The 13,573-nt window shown below is 35.0% G+C and overlaps 1 protein-coding gene across 7 annotated transcripts in view; it reads right to left on the reverse strand.

Moving 5' to 3' along the window:
• The window catches only part of DLG2 (discs large MAGUK scaffold protein 2), an 839,012-nt gene that overhangs the window by 380,067 nt on the left and 445,372 nt on the right, over nucleotides 1-13,573 (reverse strand). The window lies entirely within an intron of this gene.

The raw sequence follows: 13,573 nt of genomic DNA on the forward strand, positions 1-13,573 counted from the left end.
ATGGTTGCAACAAAAATTATAATATCTAACATTTATTGAGCACTTACATTGCCTGAGGGACTTTTCTAAGTTTATGTGTTTATATCTTTCATATCTCACAACCCTATGGGGTATGTACCACCCCATTAAACAGATGAAAAAAATAAAGTACAGAGAGGTTTAGAAATGCACCCAAAGTCATCTGGAAAATACCTGTGATTGAAATGCCATCTAGACTGTCTGATTCTAGAGCTATTATCCTTAACTGTCATGTTATATTACTTTCCAAATAATAAGAATTTTTCAGGTTTGGAAGAACTTGCCTTGCAATCTCAGGATTTTCTTTAACTAGAGATAAAGGAGTCCTTTTATCTGAGATATGCACAATGACAATCCAACAGCAAAAAAAGAATGCATTGTGGGTTTCCTATGTGTTAAAATGCATGATAAAACATACTTCAGTATGTAATTTTAGCTTGTATTATTAGTTTAATATTTTAGTTGTGAAGACATGTATATGCAAATATATTTATAAAAGGAAACAGAAGTCAAATCTTTGCAGAATATGACATTCCTTCACACAGCTCTAGGATTTCTCAGCATATGCTCTGAGGACACTGACTGACAGAGAAAGCCAAGCTGTAGATTGCAGATTTTCATTTAGAACCTGGGTCATTAGGGATGAGAAGAGGTGGCTCCCTGTGAATAGCATTTAGTTGTGACAGGAATGGCATTTGTCTGAGTTGAGGGAGCAGAATTTTGGGTCCTCAGCTAAACCCTGAAGAATGATCTTCAGATTAAGGATTATATCCTTTGTTTCCTGGCATCTCTCACAATGGCAGGCACCACACATGTTCACTGGACATGTTTTGATAGACCAACTGAAAAGTAGCATAGCATTCAGGAGCTGGACCATGTAGCCATGGCCTGAGTTCATATCCCGGCTCCACCACATATCCAGTGTGACCTTGCACAAGTTACTCAAAGCTCTCTGAATGTCAGTTTCTCATTTGTAAGATTCAGATATAATATCTTTCTCATGGGGTTGATATAATGATTCAATGAATTAAGTGTTTTGAACAGTGCCTGTTACATGGTAATACAAGCTACATACATGTTTGTTAAATAAATAAACTAATATGATTTCACAGTATATAATTTGCAATGTTTGGAACCAATTAAAAATTATTATTTACCACGATAGTTAGCCATGTAGTCAATACTACAAGGTGTATATTTCTGAGTATAACTTTTGTGATTACTATTAAATAGAAAATACATTTTCTGTTGCAAAAACAAGAAAAAAATAAGAGAAATAAACAAATTCACCCATAATTCCATTACCTTGTCCTAGAGTTTACAGAATTATATAATTTAATTCTTTTATCTGACCCATAAGGTAAGTATTAGTATCCCCATTTTAAGTATAAGAAAATAAAACACATAGAACTTAAATAACTTGTCAGAGATCAACAGTTTGCAAATATGGAACCGGAATTAAAAGTAAAGCCTGTCTTGTTGCCAATTGTGTGTACTTTCCACCCTGTGCTATTGACTTTATATGTTTCATATAGTTTTATATATACACAGAACTTATGTAACTACATATCTTACATTTTTTTCTTACATTATAATTTTATATTTCTGATAGGGTATCCATAATTATTATTTTGGTGTTATATGATGTTACTTCCTATGAATATATAATTTAACCACCCTTTAATCATTAGATATTGGATTATTTCCATTGTTTTAATATTATACACAATGCTGTAATGAACATATTGATATCAATTACTTTTTCTTGTTTTATAATTTCTTTTGAATGTATTTTGCAAAATTAAAAAAACACATTTATTAGGTTCTTGATTATTTTTCAAAAACTTTGTACCATTTTATTGCCTCTATAATTTACACATACACACACACACCAGTTTCACAACAATCTTACAAGCACTGACATAATTTTTTTAAAAAATTGATTATTTAATCAGTGCAACTTATATTCCTGATATGTATTTCTTTGTTTATCAATGAGAATGATCACTTTTTTCTATGTGCTTATCTGCTAATTATATTTATTTTGCTTAAACTTTTTAATCCTTCCCTTTACCATTTGTCTTCCTCTGGTTTAGAAAGCACCAACAGATCTTCTTGGGTAAAGATTAATGATGCTCACTAACTGAGATGAATGAGTAACTTGAATCCCTGATAGCTTCCTCACCATAAGCTTAGCTCACATAATTAAAATAAAGAAATATTCAGTAATCTTACTTTACTTATCACTACTTTAAACTAACTACTTTATTATTCTGCTCTAAATTATTCCAACAATGTCCCTCTTAAAGTTTTAATGATGCTATTAAATGCAAAATGTACCATGAAGTGCTCAGAGAATTTGACTCCTTTTATATTACTCATGCAAAGTCAGCCAATTTCTCCTACCATGAAAATATGGAATGAACAGAGACTTTTACAACATGAAATTACCCTTTTACTAAGACAATTAAGGTGAATTGTCTGACAGTCAAGACCTTTGGATGCAAGGTATTTTTTGTTGTTCTCTGACAGTAACTTCTAAGCAGTACTCACATGGGGAACACTTGCAGTGGGTATTAGGAGCTACCTGATGGTGATAATTGGTATTTTAGAAGAGGTTCCATTTTTTCCATATTATTTCCATATTGGTAGCATAGACAGCATGTTGCTTGTTCTACCACAACTAAAGGTAACTACCGCCTGGCTCTTTTACCTCCTCTGGCAGAGAGACCAACTGGATGGAATTCTCACAACTGGAGTGGAAAGAAGCAAGGGAAGAAAAGCACAGCTAAAACTTAAAGCCTTCTTCATTGGTGAGCTAAGTGCTTGGAATAATCTTTGTCTTAAACAAAACAAAACAAAGCCTGTCCACAAATGGCCATCCTCCTCTTTGTATCCCTCATTTTTCTAGACAATGTGAAAAGTCTCTCCTGAGAAGTATTTTAGGATATGCCTTCCCACCTCCCCAGCACAGCTGCCATGCTGCTCTGTACTCTAACTTCTTTTCCACACATGCATAATAGCATGCGGGGCTAAGAATCACAACCATCTATTTATGTGCTTGCTTTTCCTACTGAGTCATGTGTGCTTTCAGAGCAAGGAGTAGGGATTTTCCATGTAGAGGACCCAACACATTCAGTTAGGAAATGCTGAACTCTCACTAATGATTACTGAGAGTATTTTTTTTTTTCATAAAATACCACCCATTATTTTCACAGTATATGTCCAACTTGCATGTCAGTGGCTCTTGAATACCTTTCTTCAATGAAGATCATTTAATAAAGGAATTTCTCTGTCTTATTCACACCACCTCATTAGTGAGCCCCAGGTTTTTATGAGAATTTAAGCGACAATGAATGGTGGGTGAGTCAAATGAGAATGAGGAAGGCTCTGAATCATGTCACATCAATGATGCTGGGGAAGAAATCCCTGTCACCTGGTAGCAACACTGTTGGCACAATAGTGTTGGTACAACTAACAGGTAGTTAGGCTGAGGTGTCCAATCAGGTGACTGTGGAGGTAAATTTCACCAAGACTTTTAAGGCTGAGAGAGAGGAAACAGCACAATTGCCTTTCTAAATCATGCTGTCATTGAATAAAATTGAGCCAGAGCCAGAGACCAGTAGAGGCTTTATTCCAATAACTCTGATTTTCCAAGTGAAAGACTCCCTAGCTGTTGCCTAAGAAAATGACATCTGAATGGTGCTGAAAGGTACATTCCTACTGCTGCATCAAATTAAAATTTTTGAGCATCTGAACTGAAGCTGTTTTATTACACATAGAACAAAAAGGTCCTAGCTGGTGGCAATAAACGGCTTTTTAATTTTCTCCATCTCTTAAACAATGAGAGGCAAGGTAAGTGGTATGTCGAAAATGTACTATGAAACCTATGTTATTTTAATGGAGAGTACAAAAAGTTTTCTTTTTTCTTTTATTAACACACTGATAATAGCAAACTTATTTAAGTGGCTTGTAAAGTTTCATCCATTACTAAAATACTTTCTGATGTGTTTTAAATATTCTACTTCATCCTTAACTCACATTTCTAAAGAATTTGCATCTCTTCTTGTCATGTTTAACTCCTCACTTCTTTCTTGAATACCTATTTTTATCATTTATCTGCTCTCTCTTAATATTTTTCTTTTTCTGTCTACTTTCTCTCTCTTCAAGTACATGCATTAAGTCACCACTATTCTTAAAAAAAAAGAATATGTCTTCTTGGATATCCAACTAGTACCTCAAATGCAACATAACCAAACTGCCATCACCTTCCTTCATGAAGCTGGATATTCATCCTGTTGTTTCACTGATACTTAAATGAGTTGTCTTACATAATTATTTATATGTTCTATTTACATCTAACAAATGTTATTGGGCACTATGTACCACAGATTATGTTAGGTGTTAGAAACAACTCTTTGATTCCTTAATAGTGTAGTACATACTCAATAAGTACTTGATGGTAAAATCAAACAAACCATTTACTTCCTTTTCATATAGAGAACATTTTTCAATAAATATCCAGGTATATTTGATAAACAAACCATCTAAGCTGGATATAGAAGAATGTGTACATATCTTAAATGGTGGAGAAGGAAAAGATGATTTTCTGAGATGCCAGAAATATATGATTAAGGTCATGGAGGGAGTGGTTTGGCTTGGCCAGAGAAGGGCCAGGCATGAAGTCAGGAAGCTGACTAGGGGTAAATCATGAGGGGCACTGAATACCATGCCAAGTGGCCTGGACCTTATCAAGGCTGATAAGTGAAAATGGTGACAGGGGTCATGATGGTAATATGTATGACTCAGAGGGACAAATCTGAAAATATTGAAAATCGGAAAATCGGAAAAGGAGCAAAATGTACAGGCAGGGAGACTAAAGGGAAAATGAATAAATGTTTAAACTTGGATAAGGGACACAACACGATTGGAGGTAAAATATTCAAGAATGAATAAAAGGGATTGTAGAGAGGGCACTTTGATCTCCTGAGTCAATTCTAGTGATCTGGATGGGTGGGTATTTCTCCTGAAAGTGAAAATCTCCTAGTTAGAAGAAATCTGTTCTTCTCAGGGTATAGGGATAGCTGTGTTCTCTTCTAGGACTTCCAAACGAGCCTTCAAAAGTGCACTGACTTTGATGTTCGAAGGAGGTGGTGGTGAGAAAAAAATAAATTGAATTGTATTATTGACTGAGAGAATAATGAAACTGTTAAAAGAACCAAACAACACATGTGTGTATGGGAAAATATATGTGTAGATAGGAAAATATAATTGAATTTGGTTTTGTACAAGATTCGCTTGATGTGCCTATTATACTTGTGGGAAATATGATCTACAGTGGAGCAGCTATAACCACAGAAAAGTTGCTTCTTCCCTTGGTGTTACATCTGTACAGCCATGGTAGCCACTGAAAGACAGATAGTACTTGCATATTTTATGTGTCACATGCCATTGAGTTGACTTCATCTCCTTGGTGACCCTATGAATGCATGATGTCTACAATGTCCTGTCCTCAACAGCCTTGGTCAAATCCTCTGTACTTGTGCCTATGAATTCTTATATGGAACTCATCTTATATTTGGTCTTTATCTTTTCCTCTTTTGCATCTTTTTCTTCTCAAATAAACATTGCTGCCATTTTTGGTTCTTTATGAGACAGTTTCAAGGTCCCTAGTCATGTTTTTATGTATACTCTTAAATTTTTCTTCTGATTTTTACTTAAATTTCAGAACCTTGGAATGAATTCAGAGTTCCAGATGTGTTCAGAGCAGGGCTGAGTGCAATGAGTAGCTGACTTTCCTCCCTCTGAATTCCATACTTTTGCCAGGGCAGCTGAAGATAGCATAGACTTATAAAATTTGTTGATTTGTTAAGTTTAGGGTCAACCTAAAATCCCATATTTTTGACATCAAATGATTAAAAATTAAATCTGTCATGTATTCATACCCTGAGATTTAGGCAACCTTCAATATAGTTATTACTATCTACCCTTGTAAAATTTAATGGTATTGATTTTGCTCTAGTTTTAGTTTGTTAAATGAATATTGCATCATTAATTCAACTAGATAGACATTTATTGAGCTCATAATACTTATAAATTGAGATATTTATTTATGTATTTATCTAATATGTGCTAGCCATTATAAGACTTATCTATTTCACCTAGTATTATATATCCTTTTACATTTTCATGTAAGTTATTGACTATAATAAAAACAAGGACTATGCATTGTCGTAAATCATCACCGGTCTTAGGTATGTCTTTAGGTTTAACAGTTCACAAGTTTCACTACTGAGAGTGCTTAATTAGCATCTTTTTACAGATTAAGTAATCCTCTCCATCCCCTCAGTGACAGCTGACCAATGCCTATAGCAAGTGGGATGTTCATGACTTATACATTCCCATTCTTGGCACATGACTTGTATGTTCATTATGAATCAGTTGTAATTGTGCTCAAATCTGTCTATCCCACTGTACTCATTTTTATAATTATGTAAGTGAATTAAACATTACATAAATGAAACATGAGTGTGTAAAAAAGAATTGTATATATCAAGAGTAAGCTTACTGAGCTAGAAAGACTTAATAATCAATCATATGTGGTTACAAACATTGCTGCTAAATTAGATATGGGAGAGACAACTCTAAAAGTCAAAAAGTATAACAAAATGTGAAATTTTCACTTAGTTTACTTGTAATTCTCATCCTAATTTACAGAAATCCAAACTGAAGGGCATGGATGATAAATTAACTGTGTGCTTTATGCAGGAAAAATGAAGTAGAACTGATTAAAAAATGGGCCCCCGCTCTGGCCCTTTAAATCAATTTATTGTACTAGACATTTTAAAGCATTTGATGGATGATTTATATTTTGAGAAAAATATCACAAAAACTTTGGCTAAAAGTAGACAATGCTAGAGAAAATCTTGATCCTAACATATAAAAATGGTAAGGAATATACTTTATTTACTGGTCTCAGAGAAGTTAAAAGTTCAGATAATTTAAGAAAGACAAGGTATAACTTGGACTAACCAGAATGATTTGTTGAAAATTAAACTTGTGAACAATAAAGAAATAATACATTTTAAGACAAACAGATGGGTCTAAATATGAAGAAATATACTACATCAAGTTTAGTGCCTCGAATTTCTCATGCCATAGTCAAAGATGCTAGAAATGTGGCTTTAGGTTAAACAGCTTCAATTGTCAGTAATAGCATGGTAACAACAACAACAAAAAAAATTGGAGAAGCTTTCTTGGGAGAAATCTCATTTATTCTTTTCAATACCATTAAACATTGATTTTATTGTGCCATGATACAGTTATTTTTTTAAGTTAAGGTGAAATAATTAAGGCATGCAAGTCTTTTTCCACTAAATAATGACTGTTGTATACAATCTTTTGACTAATGAATCAATAACTGGTTCTGGTTGTGTGGGTTACAAGAAGTTCCACTGTATAAATGTATAGGATTATTATCTAGCTATTAGTTTTCTCTTTATCATTAAAGAATATCATGGGACAATTTAGAGTCTTGTCACAGAGGAGGCCTAGAGAGGTTACATTGTATGGCCAGATTGTGTTTAAAGTGAGATCAGAATACATATCCAATCCCTAACCCATGGTTTTCCCTGTCCAATGCAACTGTCACTTATTCATATTCTTCTCTGTGACAACAGTTTAGTAATGAACATAGTAGCTAAAAACTGGCCATTATAAAAATCTTGCTCATCACTGTTAAGTAGCTGAAGACTTTGAGGATATAGGACAAATGCTGGTCCAATCTCCATGACAAATTTTTTTGCTTAAAATAATGATGAGAAATCCCAGTATTTTGCCCTCTGGATTAAACCAATTGATATGTGACTGGTCTTAAAGCCTGGAACAGTAGCAAAATGTAGTGTTTCAATACAGTAGGCCCATCCCTACTTTTTGACTGCACATCATTCTTTTTAACTTTTGGAGTACACAAGCAGTATCTAATGAGGCAATGTATGAACATCTGTCGAAAAGCTTTGTTCCACACAGACTGTTCTTTACAAGGAAATTAAAAACTGAATTTATAATAGCTTAAATCAAGTGTCAGCTAGCACCATGAATGCAGTTACTTCAAAAAGGAAAGCCAATTTTAGTTAGAAGTTTTACATAAAACACAGACAAGTACTATGGAATGCACCAACAATTGGAGAATTTGGAGTGGAAAGGTTTTTGTAGACCTGTTGGGAGGCTAGGCATTTAATTAATATGACCCTGGGTATTCCTTCATTTCACACAGGGAACAGATTTTCAGGATAACACTTTCTGGTTTTTATTATTTGACAACATCTGGGAAGCAGAGTTGTGTAGACAAAAGAGCAGAAGTACAGAAGTCAGAAATGGAGGTTTTCCCATTGTGCTCCTGAGAGCTCAATGGCCTGAGATAAGTCACCCTACTTGCCTACTCTGTTTTGATTTTTTCTTTGGTTTGTATAGGAAACAATTGTTTTTGCCCTTCATATCTACTTTATTGATGTGAGACAGATGCTCATCTACTTACAGTGGGGTTATACCTGATAAATCCGTTATAAGTTGAAAATATCAGAAGTTAAAAATGCATTATATATATATTTATATATAATATCTATCCATCAAATACCATAACTTAGCTTAGCTTACTTTAAATGTGTTCAGAACACTTATGCTAACCTACACTGGTGAAAAGTCATCTAATACAAAGAATATATTATAGAATATCGCTTATTTATGCTCATGACTATGTGCCTCACTGGGAGCTGCAGCTCTCTGCCACTGCCCAGCATCATGAGAAAGTATCTTACTGTATTTTGCTTTATTGCAAAAAGATAAAAATTCAAGGTACAGTTTCTACTGAATGAGTATCATCTTCAAACCATCATAAAGTAGAATAATCATAGGTCAAACCATCATACGTGAGGGACCATCTCTATTGTGATGGGGAAGGAGCATGGGCTTGAGAGTTGATGATCTTGGGTTAGGGATTTCTCAACCCATCCTAATTTGGTACTTCACTACTTCAAAAGCCAAACATTCTCATCTCCATTCCTGTCATCTGTGCAACATAGGTAATAGTGCCTTCTCACAGATTGCTCTGAAGAGAAAAATAAAGCAACATATGTGAAAGGAATTTTGTAAAGTGTGAATCATGGGGAATGGCAAATAGAAATTACTTACAAGGGGGCAGTGTGATTTGGTTATGAGGTGTCTGAAACTAGTGACCTGAACTTGAACTAACCAATGAGACTAAGGAAGAAAAATATGACTAGAGCTAAGATATATCAAGGAAATGGAATCTATAGGATTTGACAATTACATGTGGGTAGTGAGTGAAGAGTCAGGGATAACTTCCATATTTCTGCCTGGGATAACTGAGTCAATAATGGTACTTCAAACTAGGAAAAGAATATGAGAATAATGACAGATTTGGGAGGAATATGATTATTTTAATATTGTATATGGTAAGTTTGTGTGAACTCGTATGACATTAGAGATATCTCATAAGATAGATATTTATCAAAGTTCAATTTCAGGAGAAAGTTCTGGTATGAAAAAGTACATTCTAAAGTCAACATAGTATAGATGCATTTAAAGTCATGGGTATTCCTGGAAAGATTATGATAAAAAAACTGAAAGCGAAAATGGAGACCTATAGATAACCAACATTCTAAGGTGCACAGAGAAAGCTAAACCTGGAAAGAATACTAAGGAGGAGTGAGTAGAGAAGTAGAAGTAAAAACCAAGAAAATATGAGAATGGAAGCAGGGAGAGAGTTTCAAGGAGAGTTTGGTCAATGGTTACCAAAGACTTTAAAGACCTTAAACATGGAACAGAGGGAAAACTGGTCACTGGAATTTGAATTATGTTCTGTAGGTAAAGAGGAGGTCATGGACAATTTTAAGTAGATATTAAAACCGTCACTTTTGTAGTTTAGAATGAACTCTCCATAATCCCTAAATATATAAAACTAGAGAAGGGTTAAAAAAGCCAAGGGGCTATAAGACGAAGCTGATCTTAATATGACTGGGTATGAATACCAAAGCTTTCTCTCTTATCATCACTAGAGGTCAGTCCTCAGAGAATCTTTCTGTAGAGTAAATAGAATAATTACCTTTCCCATGTCCAATTGGCATAGACAAAAAAGCAAATAAACAAACAAATAAAATGGAGACTTGTGCCTCCTACCATGACACTGAGTTCTATTTCTAATAAATTGCTCTTCTTCTATAATTTAATTGCCGTATTGATTTTCATGCAGACAACTGGACATCCAAATAAGTGTGGGTTGCTTGGCTTGGTGATATCTATTAGTCTGTGTGAGTGTCATGATAAAGCCCAGATGTGCAGCAAAAGGGAAACTGTTTCACTTGACATCTGGAGACTGAAACCTCCTCACCATGCTCACCGTAGAGAAGTTGTCACCATCTTTGTACTAACAAGTAAAATGACTAAAACATTTACTTCCATTCTTCACAATTTATTTGCCCAAGTAATAGCTGTTTGGATACCTTGGATATAGCCATGTGGCCACTGGTCCCACTAAGCTTCTACTTATTACTGGAACTAAAAATCTGGACACTGAAACCCAACATAATATAATGCAATACTTTTCAGTCCCTTAATGTAGATTTTAATTTGGTCAGTGAAGTGAAACTAGGTACCAGTAGCAAACCCTTTCTGTTTAAATAAATGCTTGCTTTCCTTAGGGATTAATTTCCAGGACAACACAATTTTTTTAAGTCTTTGAGGCTATGACAAGCTTGATAATATTGAACATTTATGGTCATTAGGCTATCAATGTAAGAAAAATATCAAACATCATTTTACATTGATATAAAATATCAATGTAAGGGAAGCCTCAAAACACTAAAATCCTTTGACTTTGGATCTTAGTAACAATCTTCTAAATGAAAGAAACTAAATATTTATCCTCATTAGTGAAAAATGTCTCTATCTTAGCAACTAAATTGGATGCAAGTTACAACTGCATCAAGATGCAAGTGAGAGGATTTGAAAGGGCATAAACTTTTAAATCTATGATAGCTTTCTTCATATTTCTTAAGATTTACAAAGAATTAAAAAAAACACCTCTTTTTAAAAGGCCAAAAGTTTTAGAATAGTTCATTAACATATTAGAAGGCTCACACATCAATTCTCTATACCCCCATTTTCCAATTGCCTTGTCAGACAACACTCAGTCAATAGTACCTACAGTATGCAAAACACTATGCTTGATGTAATGAAAAAAAAAAAGGCTAAATAAAGGATTATTATTTTCAAGCATTTGTAATGTAATCCAGGAGAAACGACATAAATCCACTCAGTTGCTCATTTTAATTCATTCTCTCAGTCTGCCTTATGGTAAACAGCAGCACTGCTGACCTTGTCATTCAGTTCAAAAATTTTTATTGATTTTTCAGTTCCAATGATAACACCGCCATACTCTTCAGCCAATGCATTACGCTCTTCTGCTTCTACCACAGAAATGCATCTTTCCTTGCCAGTGCTACTACCCTAATGCTTAGTAGGCTGGTACAATAGCCTCCCAACTGGTTTTCCTCCTGTCCTGCTACACTCATTCCTCTTAGCAGCCTATGAGTTTTTAAAATCATAAAATCAGATCATATAGACCCCACAGAGTTCCAATTATAGTTAGAATAAAATTCACGGTCACTTCCAGGGCTATAAGCTCCTGCCGTCACTGCCTACCTTTCAGTGCTCACTGCTCACGACTCTGCCCATCACTCCCCGAGACCCAGACATCAGCCTTCTTCCTGACTCTTGGATATCCTCACTAGTTTCTCTGTAAGGACATCTGTATTGACTGCTTGCTTTGCCCTAGGTCTTCTTATGGACACCTTCCTCTCATTCTGGCCTTAAGTAAAAGGTTACCTCTCCAGAGAAAACTTCCCTGGTCTTCCAGCTAAAGGCACTGTACTCTTATCTCAGACAATAAATAGCCTCTTACACTACTTTATTAACTCCATGGCACTTGCACTTGCTGAAATTATCTGCTTATTGATTCATTTTTGTATTCACTGGTATCCTTTCCCTTCAAGAGTATTGCTTCCATGAGTAGGAATAAGGAATATACACATTCATGCACACACGAGGGGAACCCCCCAAAACCCTGAATTTATTTATAAAAAAATTGTGTATTTATTCTTACATATTTAAACTTGTCACCTTCAAAGTACTCTCTATCTGATGCAATAAATAAACCTATCAAGACATTTTTTTACACTGCTCAAAACTGTTTTGAACTTGTGGATTTTGATGCTTTTTAGTGCTTCTGCTTGTTTTTGTTTCACCTCTTCCACATTGGCAAAATGTTTCTCTTTGAGGACTTTTTTCATCCAGGAGAACAAACCAACAAAAAAATTGCTGGGGTTGAGATCAGGTTAAAGGGGAGATTGGGACATGGGAGTCATGCTGTTTTTGATCAGAAACTACTGAACACTCAGCACAGTGTGGGCAGGTGTGCTTGTAAATCACCCATCATGAAATGAGCAAATGCATTGAAAAAGTCCTCAAAAAAAAAATTCACTGACACCAAATGTAGCCTCTCACAATAACGCCAGCTGGTACACTAACATAGATGGGTTCCTAGAACACTCACCTAGTGGGGGAAACCTGTACTACAAAGGGGTTACTCTACAGATGATAATTCTTGTGTATTTTTTTTTGTTCCCCCCTCATATAGGACTACGGAATGAAAGATAGAGCAAGAAAAATCTATGAACTCACACTTAACCTAGCTCTATTCAGGTAGGGGAGACTCATAGACTCATTCAGGATTCCTTGATGCCCTAATTTAAATCACATTTCACTAATGATACAGCTGACAAGGGTTTAATCCCTAAAATACACAGAGAACTAATACAACTCAATGCCAGGAAGACAAACAACCCAATTAAGAAATGAGCAAAAAACCTGAATAGACATCTCTCCAAAGAAGACTTACAGAGGGCCTGTTGTCATATAAAAAAATGGTCAGTAATTTTTAATTGTCAGAGAAATGCAAATTAAAACCTCAATGAGATATCACCTTACACCTGTCAGAACGGCTACCATCAATAAGTCAACAAACAAGTGTTGGTGAGACTGTGGAGAAAAGGGAACTGTAGTATACTGTTGGTGGGAATGTAGTCTGGTGCAGCTGCTGTGGAAAAAAATATGGAGTATCCTTAAAAAATTAAAAATGGAACTCCCTTTTGGCACTGCAATTCCACTGCTGGGAATATACCTCAAGGATCCCAAAACACCAATACAAAAAATATATATGCACACTTATGTTTATAGCAGCACTATTGATAATAACGAAGGTTTGGAAACAGCCTAAGTGCTCATCAGTAGATGAGTGGATAACAAAGCTGTTGTACATTTGCACGATGCAGCAGAAAGAAAGAAGAACCTCCTATCTTTTGCAACAGCATGGATGGAACTGGAGAAAATTATGCTAAGTGAATTAAGCCAGTCAGTGAAAGAAAAATATCACAAGATCTCACTTACATGTGGAATCTAATGAACTCAATAACTAATG

Source organism: Pteronotus mesoamericanus, unplaced genomic scaffold (assembly GCF_021234165.1).
Source record: "Pteronotus mesoamericanus isolate MK-2021 breed Mesoamerican mustached bat unplaced genomic scaffold, CSHL_Meso_final contig_33, whole genome shotgun sequence".
Classification (NCBI taxonomy): Eukaryota; Metazoa; Chordata; class Mammalia; order Chiroptera; family Mormoopidae; genus Pteronotus; species Pteronotus mesoamericanus.